At 55.9% G+C, this 13,292-nt stretch overlaps 1 protein-coding gene across 1 annotated transcript in view; it reads left to right on the top strand.

Annotated features, from left to right (window-relative positions):
- Positions 1-13,050: 13,050 nt before the first annotated feature.
- ZNF628 (zinc finger protein 628) overlaps positions 13,051-13,292 on the top strand; it is an 8,037-nt gene continuing 7,795 nt past the window's right edge. The window contains 1 exon segment of the mRNA XM_017892582.1: positions 13,051-13,236. The gene's annotated coding sequence lies outside the window, so the exon portion shown is untranslated.

Below are 13,292 nucleotides of genomic sequence, written 5' to 3'. Positions count from 1 at the left end.
AATGGTGGTTGAGAGAAAGAGGGAATTTCCTAACTGACTTGGAATAAACCCAAACTCCTCCCAATTCGTGGTTGGCCTTCCTGGTTCCCGCAGACCTCGCTTCTCACCACTCCCCCTGCTCACTCCGCTCCAGCCACATGGGTCTCCCCTTGCTGTTCCCTCAATGTCCCACCGCAGGGCCTTTGCACGTGTGCTTCCTCAGCCTGGAATCCTAGGACTTCCCATGACCCAGCCTTCCAGGCTTTCAAAGCCTTTCCTGACCACCTGGTGTCAGGTAGCCTCTCCATCAGATCGCTGTTTTTAATTTTTTTGAAACATCAAAAAAAAAAAAAAAAATTGTTCTATCAACCAGGCTGGAGTACCTTGGTAAGATCACAGCTCGCTGCAGCCTCAACCTCCCGGGCTCAAGCGATCCTCCCACCTCAGCCTCCCTAGTAGCTGGGACCACTGGTATGCGCCACCACACCTGACTAATTTTTTAATTTTGTTGTAAAGACGGAGGTCTCACTCTGTTGCCCAGGCTGGTCTTGAACTCCTGGGCTCAAGTGATCCGCCTGCCTTGGCCTCCCAAAGTGCTGGGATTACAGGTGTGAGCCGCCGCACCCGGCCTTGTGTTTTATTTTCTTTTCAGCGCTAACTCCAATCTGAATTGGAAATGAATCTTGCTTTTTGAAAAATGCATGGATATACTCTTTTATTGTCAGTTCCCCGCCAAAACACACACATGCACACAGAACAGGGAGCTCCCTGAGGCAGGGATCCCGTCGGAATCACTGCTGAATCCTCAAGTCCTAGACCTGGGCCTGGCCCCTAGCAGGCGCTCCATACATCTTTGGGAATAAATGAGAGGACAGCAGACATTAGGCAGAGGTAAGTCCGGCTGAGAGCGAGGGGTGGATGCCAAGATGGGGCAAGGAAGAAGGAAGGGGGAAGGCGAGAAAGCAAGAATGGGGCCTCCAGAAGAGGTGGAGGTGGGGCCCCTGGGCCCTGGAGGAGACCCCTGAGGCAGTGGTCTGAGGAGGGGGTCTGGGTTGGTTTATCTTACCAGGGGCTGCCAGGAAGGGAGTGGACAGGTTGGGGGCTCCTGGAGAGGGCTGGAGAGCCGTCATGGAGGGGCCTCTGGCTTGTCCTGGGTTCTGAGCTGGATTGTGATTGGCCTTATGGGGAGCTGGTCCCCCAACCTTCAGGGATCCCCTGAGAATGCCAGGCACGAGGCACCTCCCACCAGTCCACCCAACCCCAGTTGGGAGCCACAAGATCAGCCTCTTCCCCCAGGGCATGCTGGGGAAGGGGCAGGGGGCCGCAGAAACGTGGGACCTGCCTCAGGTCCGGCTGGCCCAGGTCGCGATAGGACAGACCCGGCACTGGCAGGGGAGTAGGACCAGAGGAGGGGTCCCATGGCACTAAGGTACTCTCTGGGGTGAGCACAATGTTGTCAAAGAGGTCGAGGGTAGAGGTGTCCAGGGCAGCGAGACTCAGGCTGGCGCTGGTGTGGGGAGCCTCAGTGGGGGCCACAGCACAGGCCACTCCCAGGAAGGGGGATGGAGGCGGCGGGGGTGGCTTTTGGAGCGACGGTCTCTGGGGAGGTGCCTCCTGGGACAGGATGGAGAGGGCCAGGCGCTGGGTGGCGGCCTCAATCTTGGTGAACTGCCTGTAAAGACAGATGTGAGCAGGCTGGTCTCTTAACGCCTGAACTCAAGTGATCCTCCTGCCTCAGCTTTTCAAGGTGCTGGGATTGCAGGCTTGAGCCACCACCCCCAGCCAGCATCATGTTTGCAAGGTTCACCCATGTGGTCGCATCACACCATGCTAGTTATTTATTTTGGTGAGTCCTGACCGTCTGCCACCCCCATGAAAACACAACCTCCACGACAGCAAGGAACTTTAGCTGCTTTGCTAACTGGCCTGGCACACAGTAGGCACTCAATAAATGCATGTTGACTGTTGCTGGCATCCAGCCCTGGGGGCTACTCCTCTGTCTGTGCCTGGTCTCCCCCAGCCAAGGGTGCTGGTTGCTCGTCCTCCTCCTCCCCATCCTGTTCCCACCTTCCCACCGGCCCCTCACCTGCAGATCTGGTTGTGCAGAAACCTTCTGTGGTTGGGCCGCCTCTTGGGGGGCCGGGTGCGCCGGGGCTGCAGGGCCCGCAGCACGTGGGCAGCCGCCCCGCTCACGAAGGCACACAGCTCCCGGGGGCCGGACTCGGAGACCCCAGGGCCTTCGGGGACCCCAGGGTGCATGGCCGGGGTGGTCTGAGGTAACTCCCCACAATACTGCTGACCAAAGCACCTTCCAAATCTGGGAGCAGGGAGGGGCAGGGGACTCTGGAGGCCCAGGCACCCTGGGCTGGGGAGGAGGCAGGGCTGGGGATTGGGCCAAGGCCTCCCCACTGCACCCTAACCCTGTCCCCACGTCCCAGGAGCCCGACCTGAAGTCTGAGGGACTGGCAGGTGGGGGCTGATATAGGAAGGCAGGGAACAGGGAGGGGAGGGGGCTTTCTAGGGCCCTCTAAGTACCCAATTAGCGCATAGTTGGACCTAGGATATGGGACCGGCGCACGCCAGTGGGGGACAGAGAATAGTGCCTGGAGATGGCCAATTAAGGGAACAAAGGTGTCGTTCAGGAGGTGAGGCTGCCAGTGAGTCAAATGCAGCGATTGAGCCTGGAGGACCCTTAATTGGAGCCGTGGGGAAGGGGCTGGGAGGGAGGGGAGCTGGGCTGCATCTGCCCACCCACCCCCAGACACACCTGTGCCTCCCTCCCTCTGCTCAGCCCAGGGCCTTAGGAGGGGAAACTGAGGCTCCCAAAGGGGCTGGTGCGGGCCGAGGTCTCCAGACAGCAGGAGGGGTTGGCTCCTGGGGGGTTGCCCCCGAAATCCTGGGGCTCTTAGAATCCTGAGCAGCAGAGTGAGGGAGGAGAGGAGAGGGGTCAGGCAGGACAGGAGGGGACGAGAGAACAGGGCGCAGTCTTCCCCAGGCTGTGTTGTGGAGGGACTGGGACCCCTGGTGTCTGTGGGAGGCAGAGGATGGGCCGGGTGCCCTTGTTTCTGGAAGGGTGTTGGCCGGAGCGGGGACCCTGGGTCTCAGGTTGGGTGGGGGAGCGCCAGGTGTGACAGCCTCAGTCTCTGCTCAGACCCCCACCCTCAGGGGTGTGCGCTGGGAAGCCAGGATGTTTCCCGAAGTTGGTGTAAGAAATAACCACAGCTTAGTACCTAGAACCGCACGCGCTGATTCTCCTGCCTGAAGCAGGGATTTGAACCTGACGTCATGAGTTTTCTTGCCAGGCCCACTCACTGAGCAGTACTATGGGCAGGGTCAGCAGCTGAGGTCCTACCAGGCCTAGGGTGGGGGCCAGCAGGCAGGTGGGGACATACTGGGAGCTGAGGCTGAGTGCAGCCAGTGACGTTGCCAGAGGTCCAGTTTCCTGTCAGCAGAGCATGGTGAGACCAGCTGCAGTAGGACAGCCAGACACCCAGTGCCCTCACCAGCCATGGCACGTACACGTTGACTGCCACCTCTGCCACGCTCGACACTGCCACTGTGCTGAACCACTGCACAGGTGGGGCTGCTGGGCCTGGTGTGGCCGGTGTCTGTGTCAGGGACATCATGGGCCTCCCCTGTTTCTCTTGGGTGTCTCCAAGGGTCTGCAGCCTCCTAGACAGCCTCTTGTACTCTGCCCCTTGGTCCCTCTGCCTGCCAGCTGTCTGTGACTCGCACTAGCCCCATTGCCCTCTCTCCGTCTCCCCTGCTCTTGCTCTTTCCTCTTCTGTTCCTCCTGGCTTTCTGTCCATCCCTGGGTTGTCTTCAATTCTCTCCACTATCAACTATCTATCACCCACCTATCTATGGATCTATCATCGATGTATGTGTGTATGTATGTATATATCTATTTTTAGAGGCAGAGTCTGGCTCTGCCACCCAGGATGGACTGTAGTGGTGTGATCCTGGGTCACTGCAGCCTTGACCTCTTGGGGTAAAGGGATCCTTCCACCTCAGCTTCCTGAGAAGCTGGGACTACAGGCACTTGCCACCATGCTTGGCTAATTTTTTTCTTTTGTAGAGATGGGGTCTCACTATGTTGCCTAGGCTGGTCTCAAACTTCTGGGTTCAAGTGATTCTCTTGCCTTGACCTCCCAAAGCACTGGGATCACAGGCGAGAGCCACCGCGTCCAGCCTCTCTCCTCTGTATTGTCTCTCTGACTTCATCTCCCCCATTTGTGTTCTAGTTCCTCTCCCTGTCTCTGTCTCTTTCACCGTCTCTGGAGTTTCTCTCAGTGTTTATGTTTTAGGCTCTGAATGCTCTTCACTGCCTGTCTCTCAGCTTCTCTGTTTCTGTCTCTCTGTCTTCCCCAGGGCAGGTCGTGTGTGTGTGTGTGTGTGTGTGTGTGTGTGTCTGTGTCAGATTGTTGCTGGATGGTACCGTGCAGTTCCAGTCTCCTGGTGTCCAAAACAAAGACTTGGATGAGATGCGCACAGACAGCAAAGGAAAGGAGCAAACGTTTATGAAGCACAGTATTCCACTCTCAGACAGGAGAGCGGGCTGAGCCCTCCGAGATGAGATCAGCCCTGGTTTGTTACATTTCATGGCCTTTCTTTTTTTTAAAGGATTCTTTTTAAAAATTCATTTATTTTATTTTATTTCATTTTATTTATTTATTTATTTATTTTTGAGACGGAGACTCTCTCTATCACCCAGGCTGGAGTGCAGTGGCACAATCTCGGCTCACTGCAAGCTCCGCCTCCTGGGTTCATACCATTCTCCTGCCTCAGCTTCCCGAGTAGCTGGGACCACAGGCGCCCGCCACCACGCCTGGCTAGTTTTTGTATTTTTAGTAGAGACGGGGTTTCACCGTGTTAGCCAGGATGGTCTCGATCTCCTGACCTCGTGATCCACCCGCCTCGGCCTCCCAAAGTGCTGGGATTACAGGCCTGAGCCACCGCGCCGTCCTGTTTTTTATTTTTGAGATGGAGTCTTGCTCTGTCACCCAGGCTGGAGTGCAGTGGTGCGATCTTGGCTCACTGTAACCTCCGCCTCCCAGATTCAAGTGATTCTCCTGCTTCAGCCTCTAGAGTAGCTGGGATTACAGGCGTGCACCACCATGCCTGTCTAACTTGTGTGTGTTTTTAATAGAGACGGGGTTTCACCATGTTGGCCAGACTGGTCTTGAACTCCTGATCTCAAATGATCCGCCTGCCTCGGCCACCCAAAGTGCCGGGATTACAGGCATGAGACACCGCGCCTGCCCGTACATTTCGTGGCCTTTTATGTTTTTCGTCTCTTGCTTAACCTCACTTTATCTCTTGTAGGTTAGTTGCTCATCCTTGCCTAATCTTACTTTATCTCTTCTGACCAAATTACTCACCTTCAGCTTTATTTTTCGTGACCAAACTGCTACTGCGAATCCTTCTGGCTTATTTTCCTTATCCTGCATGTTCCACCTCACTGCTTCCTCCCTTATTTCGCATGTCCTGCTTCTGCCATCTGACACGTTTTGCTTCTGCTACTGCTTAAGCTAACCTACGTCCAAGGGTCCCCTTTGCCCCCCAAATTCCTCTGCTATTCTCCTGCCTCAAGAGGTCCGAGAGTCTGGTTCACACCTGTGGTGTTGGGGGTGGCCTGAAGGTTTCCTGTCCTGTTCCGCTTCAGGTCTCAGGCACAGAGGGGAGGATCCAGGGTCCCTTGGCAAGAGGCCGAAGGGAGAGGACCCCTGGGTCTCTGGAGGATGGGAAGGGAAGGATTGGCCCTGACGGCCGGGAAGGGGCTCAGGCTGGTCCCGTCACGTGGCTGGGGCATGACTTTTGCTACCTTGATACACACTTTATCGTGTGTATTCACATCTGGTAGCTCTTATTTCAAAATTTGCATCCACAGCCCAGGGGCCAAGAGCAAGCTCCGCTGGCCAGCTCTGTCCTTTTCAGGCCGGCCGGGAATGCACAGGGGGGCCGCCGGCAGGCTGCGGCCTCGGGACCGTCCACCAGGGGGCGCCCGCCTGGCCGGTGCTGGGCGGCCCGGCTCAAGGGGTGTGGCCCCAGAACTTGGGGCCCTCTCCTGTCTCCTGTCGTTGAGAACAATCAACCACAGCGAGAAGCGGGCTTCATGGGGTGTTTGTTGAGAACCTACACTTACAGGCTCCTCTCCCCTATCCCAGCCCTTGAAATGCTGTGTGTGTTGGGGATGGATTTAGTCATTCAACAAACATTTGTTGAGCACCTTGCTTTACCCAGCAACGGAGGAGGTGAACCAGGCAGGGGTTGGGCCATGAGGGTAAGCGTGATGGAGAACCATAGAGGGTTTGGGGCAGGGGTAGACCCTGCCCCCAACCTCCTTCGCAGGCCTTGCTACAGCTGAAATGTGGAGACCCCACCCCCTAATCCCCCTACAATCTGGATGGGCGTGTCAGGGCCAGGCCAGAAAGCCAGGGACAACGCACGGTGTGTCCTTCTCTGTCCCCATCCACTCATCTGCTATCTGCTCCCTCTCATCCAGTCATTGTGGGACCTTGTTTCCCTTAATTTATTTTATTATTATTATTATTATTATTATTATTATTATTATTATTTGAGACAGAGTCTCTCTCTGTCGCCTAGGCTGGAATGCATGGTGCAATCTCGGCTCACTGCAACTTCTGCCTCCTGGGTTCAAGAGATTCTCCTGCCTCAGCCTCCCAAGTAGCTGGGATTATAGGCATGCACCACCACACCTGGCTAATTTTTGTATTTTTTAGTAGAGACGGGGTTTCAGCATGTTGGCCAGGCTGGTCTCGAACTCCTGACCTCAGGAGATCCACCCACCTTGGCGTCCCAAAGTGCTGGGATTACAGGCGTGAGCCACTGCCCCCGGCCCCCTTAAAATTTATTATTAAAATGTACAGATGGCAGAGTCACAATGTATCACCCTGGTGTTCTCAACCCAGAAGCAGAGGGGCCAACCCTGTCGTGTTTGGTTCACAACTCTTCTTCTGAGAGAAGGCTGGCCGTGGCTGCCCGTGTCTCCCCAGATTCCGATGTTGAGGTTGTAACCCCCATGCTCCAGAGTGGGACAGTATTTGGATAAAGTCTTTAAAGAAGCAATTAAACTGGGCACGGTGGCTCACGCTTGCCATCCCAGCACTTTGGGAGGCCGAGGTGGGTGGAGGATCACCTGAGGTCAAGAGTTTGAGACCAGTCTGACCAACATGGAGAAACCCCGTCTCTATTAAAAATACAAAATTAGCCGGGCATGGTGGCGCAGGCCTGTAATCCCAGCTACTCCGGAGGCTGCGGCAGGAGAATCGCTTGAACCTGGGAGATGGAGGTTTCTCGTGAGCCGAGATCGCGCCATGGCACTCCAGCCTGGGCAACAAGAGTGAAACTGTTTTGATAAAGAAGGAAGGAGGGAAGGAAGGAAGGGAGGGAGAGAGGGAGGAAGGAAGCAACTAAGTTAAACAAGGTCATCAGGGTCTGCCCTAATGCAATCTGATGGTGTCCTTACAGAAGAGATTAGGACACAGACACGCACCGAGGGGCCACCATGGAGTCCCACAAGGACGACAGTGTCTGCAAGCCAAGGAGAGAGGCCTCGGGGGAAAGCAACCCTCCAGACACCTTGACTGCAGACTTCTGTCTCCAGAACCGGGAGAAAATAAGTTTCTGTTGTTGGGAGTACTCAGTGTGGAACTTTGTTACGGGGGTCCTAGCAGATTCCTATATATAATGAGTGTATTCGCTGTCTACACTGTGTAAGAACCAGCAGATTCCTATATATAATGAGTGTATTCGCTATCTACACTGTGTAAGAACTAGCCACTGATGCAATGGCTTTAAACAACATACATTCATTATCTCAGAGTTCTGTGGCCAGGAGTCTAGGCACCATGGTTTATCTTGGTCCTTTGGTCAGAGTCGCTGCAGTCCTGGAGTGGGCCAGGGCTGGGGTCTCATCTGAGGTTGGGGTCCGCTCCCAAATTGACACAGCAGCATTCATTTCAGTGCCTCTGAAGAATGCATGGAGTCCTGGGTTTAGGGCCAGCAGAAGAATCTCTGCGCTTCCCATCTCTGACCTCTAGGCCCAGCTCGCTCGCTCGCTCTCTCTCTCTCTCTCTCTCTCTCTCTCTCTCTCTCTCTCTATATATATATATATATATAACCTTCGCCTCCTGGGTTCAAGCGATTCTCCTGCCTCAGCCTCCCGAGTAGCTGGGATTACAGGTGCCCACCACCACGCCCTGCTAATTTTTTGTATTTTTAGTAGAGACAGGGTTTCACCATGTTGGCCAAGCTGGTCTCGAACTCCTGACCTCGGGTCATCCACCTGCCTCAGCCTCCCAAAGTGCTGGGATTACAGACATGAGCCACTGTGCCTGGCCTCAGGATCCTTGACTGCATCTGCTAAGACCCCCCTTGCCTTCACCATATCGCATAACCATCACATCCACATAATGCAAAGGCACTCACATAAAGGCACGGGTCCCTGGGGGTCATCGTAGAAGGTGGCAGCCACTCTTAGGGAGGAAATTTAGCATGGATCTGTCTCTGTTTTTGCACTTAGAGGAATGTTTTACCTCTGCCGATGGAACCCTGTGTATTGTTACTTCCTCCAGGGAGTCTGCCCTGGCTTCCCCCAGGCTGTGTGAGGAGTCTCCCCTGGCTCCCATGTCCTGGGCAGCCTCCATGAGTGCCTGACCGTGCAGTGAGACCTGCTCAATAGGCCTTGGAAGTCGGTGGACTCTGGGGTTGGGCACATTCCTGGTCCAACCACTTCCGGGTTGCAGGAATTACTTCCTGGTGACCGGACACTACATTACTTCCTGGTTCTGTGGTTTGGCCATGAGACTTCAGAGGGCCTTGCCTTACCCCGCTGTGAAATGGGGATCGCACCCCTTCTGAGTGGAAAGGCCCATTAGCTCGGGGCCTGCTGGGGCTGCCACAGGCGCCTTAAGAGACGTCAGAAGGGACGAGCATCCTGGCCGGGCACCGTGGCCCGCGCCTGTAATCCGAACACTTTGGGAGGCCGAGGCAGGTGGATCACCTGAGGTCAGGAGTTCAAGACCAGCCAGATTAGCTGGGTATGGTGGCAAATGCCTGTAATCTGAGCTACTCAGGAGGCTGAGGCAGGAGAATCATTTGAACCTGGGAGGCCGAGGTTGCAGTGAGCCAAGATCGTGCCATTGTTCTCCAGCCTGAGCAATAGAGTGGGACTCCGTTTCCAAAAAAAAAGAAAAAGAAGGGAGCCTCTTAAGCCTGTGGGAGGCATGGGCCTGCCCCCTGGGTCCCCTGTCCCTGGGGATGGCCGACAACCAGTGACTCTCTTGGCCCATCCACTCTGCCTTTGGTCTAAAATGCATCTCTGGTTCCTTACTCGACTTGTTTGAAAAAGGACGTTTTATTTTTAGTCTCTGGCCCTGGGAATCCAGTCATTACTCCAGATACCTTCTCTAGCCCCTGACCCCACTTTCTAGAGAGGGAGGGAAGGCGAGTGGCAGGTTCCTTCTAAAGCCTTCGGCTGATCCTCCTGGGATCGGGGTGGATGGAGAAGAACCTCCCAAGTGCAGGGCCTCTGGGCAGGAGTGACAGCCCTGTCCCCAGGGAAGGGTGGGTACCTAGAAAGGCTAAATGGTTTACCTGGCTGGCAGGCGGCAGGGCTCAGAGTCTGAGGCTGGACAAGGAGCCTGATCTAGTTGGGGTGGGGGAAACCATGCCCCCAAAACACCTGGTGTTGTTGGCTAGAAACAGAAACATCTGGGACCTGCAGGGGTGCAGGGGTGCGCATCTGGGCAACTGCTTGGTTGTGCATTTGAGGCTCTGGAGGTCCCCTCACTGCCCTGAAGCCATATCTCCTGCTTGGCCTTTCTCCACAGCACTGTGCAGTGGGTAGTCTGTCTTCTTGATTCCCACTGCATGCCCTGGGAGGTTTTGTGAGCTCACTGAGACGGTGAGGTTTTTTACTGGCTTTTCCCCTCCACATTGCTATGACCCCAGCTCCCAGGACAGGACCTGGGGTGGAGCCCCAGTCTGGACTGTGGGTGGGAGCACTGCTGGGCCTGGAACAGCTGCAGCTGAGGATTCTGTGTGATCTTATCCATGTCTTTGGCTATTTGATTCTGTTTTTGTTTGTTTGTTCGAGACGGAGTCTCGCTCTGCTACCCAGGCTGGAGTGCAGTGGCACAATCTTGGCTCACTGCAAACCTCCGCCTCCCGGGTTCAAGCAATTCTCCTGCCTCAGCTTCCTGAGTAGCTGGGACTACAGGCACGTGCCACCATGCCCGGCTGATTTTTGTATTTTTAGTACAGAGGGGGTTTCACCATGCTGGCCAGGCTGGTCTCGAACTCCTGACCTTGTGATCCGCCTACCTCGGCCTCCCAAAGGCCTGGGATTACAGGCGTGAGCCACTGTACCCAGCTGATTCTGTTTACTCGTCAGCATGAGGGACCTGATGACATCCCTTGAAGGGCTACACAGAGGATCCGGGGGGGTTGGGGGAAAACTCCACCTCCCCATCTGGGTCCCTGAGACTCCTCCTTGGACTGGAAAGTGCTGGACTCAAGGCTGGCCTGAGTTTCCTCCCGTCACTGTCTCCAAGGGGCTGCTAGGCTGTTCTGAAAACAAACCAGTTAAATCCACACCGCCTTTTCAGGGACAGCAGGTTGCCCGAGACCATTGACTTCAAAACCTTTGTTCACCTTCTGGCTACAAAGTGGAGAATGGTATGGAGAGTAAGCGCCAGTCTTAGCCACGCCCATCTCTCTCTCTCTTTTTTTTTTTTTTTTTTTTGAGAGAAGGTCTCGCTCTGTTGCCCAGGCTGGAGTGCAGTGGTGCAATCTCAGTTCACTGCAGCCTTAACCTCCCAGGCTCAAGCGATCCTCTCACCTCAGCTTCCTGAGTAGCTGGGACTACAGGCATGTACTATCACATGAAGCTAATTTTTCTTTGTTTGTTTTTTAGACGGAGTCTCGCTCTGTCGCCCAGGCTGGAGTGCAGTGGCACGATCTCAGCTCACTGCAAGCTCCACCTCCCAGGTTCACGCCATTCTCCTGCCTCAGCCTCCCGAGTAGTTGGGACTACAGGCGCCCGCCACCACGCCCAGTTAATTTTTTGTATTTTTAGTAGAGATGGGGTTTCACCATGTTAGCCAGGATGGTCTGGATCTCCTGACCTTGTGATTCATCTGCCTCAGCCTCCCAAAGTGCTGGGTTTACAGGCGTGAGCCACCGTGCCCAGCCACTAATTTTTTGTAGAGATGAGGTCTTGCTATACTGCCCAGGCTGGGTGTCCCATCCCTTTTGTAATGCCTCTGGGTGGGCAGGTAAATGAGGGGGCCTGAGCTGGGGACCCCTTTCACTATTGCAGAGACCCAAATGGCCTGAGGCAAGGGGGATGGAGGTGGGATCCGCACCTCTGGGCTTTCCTGGCCTGTCAGCCAGCTGGGCAGCACATTCCCATCTGTGTCCCCACCCCACATGGCAGCCGCTTTGTGTGGTTAATGCTGACGTGAAAGGAATGTTTGGGGTGAGCTGGATGCCAGGGGTTTTTACACGCACGAATGCACGGAGACATCACCATGAAGACCCTGTAAGGTAGGGGTGGGTCCACATCAGGCAGATCAGCCCTGAGTTCCAGCCTGCTTGTGGACTTGGGAAACGGTGTGGGAGGCTGGAAAAATCCACTCATTCAACAAACAAGTACCGTCTGCTTCTCCATCAGGGCCCATGCTGGTTGTCTGGAATACGTGGGCAGCAAAGACGTGAAAGGTCCCCGCTGTCATGGGACATAGATAAATGTCGCTGAGCATGTAAGAGGGACACCACCTAGCACAGGAGGCTTTCCAGCGGGATCTTGCTGGGCAGGGATGGGTTAAGGGCAGGAGGGCCTTCTGGCCTGAGAAACAGCATACGGAATGGCCTTCGGGCCGAGGGGACTGCCTTTGAGCAGTGGCTCTCAACTAGTGCACATTTGGCAATGTCTGGAGCTATTCTTTTTTGTTGTTGTTGTTGTTGTTTTGACACGGAGTCTCACTCTGTCACCAGGCTGGAGTGCAGTGGCACGATCTTGGCTCACTGCAACCTCCAACTCCTGGGCTTAAGCGATTCTCTTGCCTCAGCCTCCTAAGTAGCTGGGATTACAGGCACCTGCCACCGTGCCCGGCTAATTTTTGTACTTTTAGTAGAGTCAGGGTTTCACCATGTGGGCCAGGCTGGTCTCGAACTCTTGACCTCAAGTGATCTGCCTGCCTCAGCCTCCCAAAGTGCTGGGATTACAGATGTGAGCCACCGCGAAGATCTCCATCTGGAGATATTCTGAGCTCTCCTAAGGGGTGTGTGGAGCGGGGCTGGGGAATGCTACCCGCATCTAGTGGGTGGAGGCCAGGGATACTGCTCACCACCCTACAGTGCATAGGACAGTCCCCACGGCAATGAGTCCATCCCAAATGGCACTACTGCTCTGGCTGAGAAACTGCGTTGAATGACCCTCAGAAAAGCCTGCGTGGCTGGAAAGCTGGGTTGGGGGGGGGTTGAGCGTGGAAAAGGGTTCTGGAGCAGCTCGGTCTCCCACGAAAACCCTAGACCCCGTAAGGGGTCTCTGGATTCCAGGCTCCCTGAGAGGACCTTTGCCCAGCAGGCACCAGGTTTCTGCAGCGTCTGGATGAGCATGCACGAAGCACACGCCCGAAAATCCTGAGCACGTGGCTCTACTGAGGGACGGGAAGCGCTCCAGGCCTCGGTTTCCCGCAGGAGCGATTACACCCTGGGGGCGGGGCCCGCTTCATGGGAGGGAGTTTTGTACAACTGTGGTGCATGGAAGGATTTTTCTGCAGATGAGAGGGAATCGGGACTAATAAAGGGGAACTTGCGACCGCGCGTCTCGAGCTGGTCGTCCCCGGCCTTGGGCTCACCGGGGCCTGGGCCCCCAAGACCTGACAGCTGGAGTCGGGGACCACAACTGGGAGAACTACAACTCCCAGGATGCCGCGCACCGCCTGCGCCCGACCTCGGCGAGGACTCGGGCAGCCAATGGGAGGGTCCGGGGGCGGGAACTCGGCGTACGTGCGTCGTGACGCGCCGACGGCGACGTCGGGGTTTGTGTGCGCGAGAGGCCGCCGATAAAGGTTGGGTGCCTCGCGCCGGGGGCCGTTGGGAGGGAGTGCGCCCCGCCCCCCCTCCCCGGCCCCACAGCTGCACCGCCGCTGCCGGGGCCCCACCTTCCCGTCGACCCCGCGAGAAGGTCCTGGGGCTGCCACCCTCGTTCCCCGATTGGGGCCGCAGGTGAGAGACCGGAGGGGTGGGGTGGGGGGAGGGACCGGAGGGCGGAGACGTTGGGG

This window comes from Rhinopithecus bieti, unplaced genomic scaffold, assembly GCF_001698545.2.
Source record: "Rhinopithecus bieti isolate Rb0 unplaced genomic scaffold, ASM169854v2 scaffold_22436, whole genome shotgun sequence".
Classification (NCBI taxonomy): Eukaryota; Metazoa; Chordata; class Mammalia; order Primates; family Cercopithecidae; genus Rhinopithecus; species Rhinopithecus bieti.
Note: the sequence above shows the minus strand (reverse complement) of the source record. Positions and strands in the feature narration are given on the sequence as shown.